Consider the following 5023-nt stretch of genomic DNA (forward strand, 5'->3'; position numbering starts at 1 on the left):
TGCTTTGGAGGGTGGATTACAGCGAGTTTTGGATGAACAGAGCATCCTTTAACTCATGCGAACGGCTCTGCCCTTCAGGAGCTGCTCCATGTCCCATTCACAGGGATCAGGCTCTGAGCACACCTCAATGAACAGCTCCTTTGGATGGAGCCTCACAGCAGCAAATCGCGTTCCTGGGAGCAGGAATTCCTGAATTATTCACAAATCAAGCTCCAGGAATGTAACTCACTTCTTACAATCATAGCTGAACTACAGGCAGGAACATTTCACGTTAACAATATTTAACAGCCAACCTATGCCTCCAAAGGGACAATCACTCTGCAGAGAGGATTTTTACCCTCACCCTCGCTTCCCAGCAGAGGAAAAGCACGTGGAGCTGTCAGCAGGCACCACGAAGGCTCCTCTGGGACCACGTCTAGACGTGTGGTGCTGGGAGAGCTCCTCAGGCACCCCAGGCATCCTCCCAGGGCTGGCAGATGTGACAGGGACCCCTGGGAGCTGCTTTGCTCCCTCCTGGAGCTGCAGCTGGAGGCCACACAACACCCAGGGGCACCTCCAGCGGCTCTGCACATCTGCCCACATCTGCAGTGCTGGGTGTGATCCCAACTTTGACCTCTGCTTCTCCTCCTGACACAGGATCAAACACAACCACCACAGGATGGGATCCTACCCGACCATTGTCCCCAAAATGTGTCACCAGGGCAGGGTGCTGGGGCTGTACCCACATTTCGGCTGGGGTTAAAATCATTTCAGACCTTCTCACTGTGAATTTTCTGTTTAACAGAGGCTTCTGACCCTAAACCAAGAGGCTTCTGACCCTAAAACCAAGAGATTTCTGATCCTAAAATGAAGAGGTTTCTGACCTTAAAACCAAGAAGCTTCTGACCCAAAATCCAAGAGGATTCTGACCCTAAATCCAAGAGGCTTCTGACCATAAAACAAAGAGGCTTCTGTACCTAAAACCAAGAGGCTTTTGACCGTAAAACCAAGAGACTTCTGACCCTAAAACAAAGAGGCTTCAGACCGTAAATCCAAGAGGCTTCTGTGGCTAAAACCAAGAGGTTTCTGCTCCTAAAACCAAGAGGATTCTGACCCTAAACCCAAGAGGATTCTGACCCTAAAACCAAAAGGCTTCTGACCCTAAAACCAGGAGGCTTCTGTACCTACAACCAAGAGGCTTCTGACCCTAAAAACAAGAGCCTTTTGTACCTAAAACCCCAAGACTTCTGACCCTAAATCTCACCAGGGCAAGGCTGAGCTGGGGGCTGTGGCTGCCTGCAGGGACTCACCCAGTGTGTAAAGGGGGGGTCTGGGAGCAGCAGGAGCCCAACTCCCAGCGGTCCCTGCATGGTCCAGCAGCAGCTCTGGCCCCAGTTATCCCTGTGCTGGAACCCTGGCTCAGGCTGGTGTTGCCCTTCCCAGGCATGGAGCTGGCAAAGGCATTCCCTGACCCTCTTGGTTTTAGGATCAGAAGCTGCTTGGTTTTAGGGTCAGAAACTTCTTGGTTTTAGGGTCAGAAGCCTCTTGGTTTTAGGGTCAGAAACCTCTTGGATTTAGGTACAGAAGCCTCTCGGTTTTAGGTACAGAAGTCTCTTGGATTTAGATACAGAAACCTCTCAGTTTTAGGGTCAGAAGCCTCTTGGTTTTAGGTTCAGAAACTTCTGGGGTTTAGGGTCAGAAGCCTCTTGGTTTTAGGATCAGAAGTCTCTTGGTTTTAGATATAGAAGCCTCTTGGTTTTAAGGTCAGAATCCTCTTGGTTTTAGGGCCACAAGCCTCCTGGTTTTAGTGTCAGAAGCCTCTTGGTTTTAGGCACAGAAGCCTCTTGGTTTTAGGGTCAGACCTCTTGGTTTTAGGGTTAGAAGCCTCGTGGTTTTAGGTAGAGAAGCCTCTGTTGAACAGCAAATTCCCAGTGAGAATGTCTGAAATAATTTTAACCCCAGCTGAAGATGTGGGTACAGCCCCAGCACCCCCTCTCCCAGGCTGTGCAATCTTTGGGCCGCCCTGGCAGTGGAGAAAAGAGAATTTGTCATTGCTGGAGCTGGCCCGGGTGGCCGCCACCCCTCCTGCCCCGCTGCCCTTTCCTCCCTCCGGACAAACAGCTCTTGTTCCAACCTCCGGAATCAAACCCAGCTCGGTGCCAGCTGCAGGCAGGACAAACAGCCCGTGCCTCCTTCCGCAGCCCGGGGTCAGGCTGGCAGCGAGGGGACAGCGGGGACACGGAGCGGAGCCACCCGGTGACAGCCACAAGCGGGGCAGCAAACACTGCCCGCCTCTCATCCATATGCAGAAATGCAGATTTCCCTCTCTGCCACCTTTCCCCAGCTTGGTGGGTTTTCCCATTTCTAATGTGGCTGTTCTCATCCTATTCTCATCTCGTTCTGAGCTATTTGTTGACCTAAATAAGGTCACATCTAAAAAAATTCCAAATTGTGGCTCTAAGACAAATTGTTAAATATCCCTCTTCCTCCCGCTCCCCATATTCTATTGCTGGAAAAAAAAAAGCCATCTCACTCAGACTGGAGTAATCCACTGGATTTAATACAATTTTTTAAAATGTCACCAAAAATCCAAATTCCATCCAGCATTTTTTTTGTCCCAAAGTCTCTCCTGGATGTTTATTTCAATTAAGCCAAAACAAGAGCATTTTAAAGCAAATTATTGGTGTTTTTTCAAAAGGAAAAACAAAGTTTGATATTCCAAAACCAGCCACAGCCAGAACAGAGCTGGGACAGACCCCACAACCAGCAACACCCGCTCAGCTCCAACCCAAATGTGCACTTTGTACACAATGGAAGTGAAAACAAAAAGCAGCAACAGAAACAACTCCATTAGTTGGGATTTTCAGAATGAATCCAGCACTGGGGTTGGAATATTTTGGACACTCTGCTCATTAACAGGGATTCACTGGGTGGGCAGAAGCCCACAGGACTTCACACAAAATGATACAAAAGCAGGTGGAAGCCTGCTCTAAGTCCGTGACAGAATTTGCTGTAGATTGGGAAGAGAGCAGTGAGAACTTTCCCTGCTCTCACTGGGGAAAGGCTGTTCCCAAAGCACCACACAGGGTTAAATGTCACATTTTCGGGACACTGAAGAGAGCAGTGAGGAGGATTTTCCCTGCTCTCACTGGGGAAAGGCTGTTCCCAAAGCAGCACATGGGGTTAAATGTCACCTTTTTGGGACACTGAACAGAGTTAGGGACACTGAACAGAGGAACTGGAGTGCTGGGGGTGATGAGTGCCCTGTGGCCACCAGCCCTGCTTCTCTCCAGGCTCCAAGCCTCTCCCTCATATTTTCAGACCTGGTTTCCACCCAGCTCCCCAGCCACACTCAGAGCCCCTGCCCACCACTGTGACTTTCTCCAGGCCAGTTCAACCAGAGGAACACAAAACACAACAGCAGAGCTGCCCTGGACCACACAGCTCAGCGGGCCACCCCTGCCCACATCCACTTGCCACACACGTCCTGGGGCACTCACGCTTCCTTGGAGACACCACCCTGGCTCTCCTCCAGCCCTGGAGCAGCCAGGGGGCAGTGCCAGAGGCCAGGGGGGCAATTCCCTTCTCAGGGTGCCCCCAGCTCCAGAGGGGCTCCCACAGGGGCTGTGCTGGCTCTGGGCACAGCAGGGTTGCTCAGGGATAGTCTGGATCCATGCCTGGCCTGCCTGCTGTCCCAGAGGGAAAACAGAGCAAAACAACTCAGCACAACACCCATTTACAGGAGGTGTTTGGGCAGAGGGGACAGCAAGGACATGCTGATGTCCCCTTGGAGTGAATTTAATGTGGGGACTGCCCCTGGATATTCTGTGGGACAGGAAGAGGGCAGGGATCTATCTGTGTCCTCATCCCTCACTGCTCCCAGGCTGCCCAGAGCAGCTGTGGCTGTCCCTGCATCCCTGGAAGTGTCCAAAGCCAGGCTGGACATTCCTTGGAGCACCCTGGGATAATGGAAGGGCTCCTTGCCCATGGCAGGGGTGGAATGAGATGCTCTTTAAGGTCCCTTCCCACCCCAATCCTTCTGGGATCAATCCTGACCCAGATCTGAGGAGGGACAGAGGTAGCCTTGAAAGAGAACAATCCTGCTTGAAACAGGCCCCTAAAAGATATTAAAATGCATGGAAACCTGAAAAAAGAAAGGGAGCAGAGCAAGGTCCTGAATCCCTTATAAATAGCAGCAGAAAGCAGAGACATTTATCAGTGTCTCTCCCAGCAGAGCCGGCTCCCTGCCAGAAAGACAGAGCCAAAGGCATCAGTCCCTCACTCCCCTTCTGCTAATTGTAAATTCAAGTTGAATGCCAAACCCACAGAATGCCAGGTCGGGCTGGTCTGTCAAGCAGAAAGCTAAATTATACATATTGCTGTGTCTGAACAAAACTTGGACAGAAGGGAAGGAAGAGGGGTCTGGAATAAGGCACAATCATTGATATTCTGAGAGGGCTGAGACTCCCCAGGCAGCTGCTGCAGGAGAGGGAGGGGATTCCACACTCAGAGCTACCAGGGCTCCATCTGACCCCATTAATGTGGAAAGCACAGGAATCCTCCCCAAAAGGTAGCACTGCCTGCCCTTGGGCACAGGGTGTTACACAACAGAAGGCCTCACAAATTTCTCTTCCCATCACTCTCACAGGAACACGCTGAGTTACTGAATCCAGACATTTCCATTCAGTTTTTTCCTGGATGTTTTGCAGGAATTTTTATTCAGTTTTTTCCAGGATGTTTTGCAGGAATTTGAAGTGTCTCCTCCTTTCTGCTGTGTTTGAGGAACCCTGAGCCCTCTCTGCCCCACAACTGGCACTCCTGCTCCCTACACACACACACACACACACACACACATATATTTTTCCTATAAGTCATTTTTCAAACTGTAAGACACAGGAGCTTATGGGATGACACTTCCAGGTTGCAAGCAGCACATTAATTTAGTAAAGAAGCACCACTGACAGAGGTTTCCCAAATCTTTCCCCACCCATGAGCTGCCCACAGACTCCACTTCACATTCAAGGCACTTTGGAAACGCAGCATA

The sequence above is a fragment of the Melozone crissalis genome, unplaced genomic scaffold (assembly GCF_028551555.1).
Source record: "Melozone crissalis strain CALT ecotype California unplaced genomic scaffold, PUWL_Pcris_2 ptg000032l_1, whole genome shotgun sequence".
In the NCBI taxonomy this organism is placed as follows: Eukaryota; Metazoa; Chordata; class Aves; order Passeriformes; family Passerellidae; genus Melozone; species Melozone crissalis.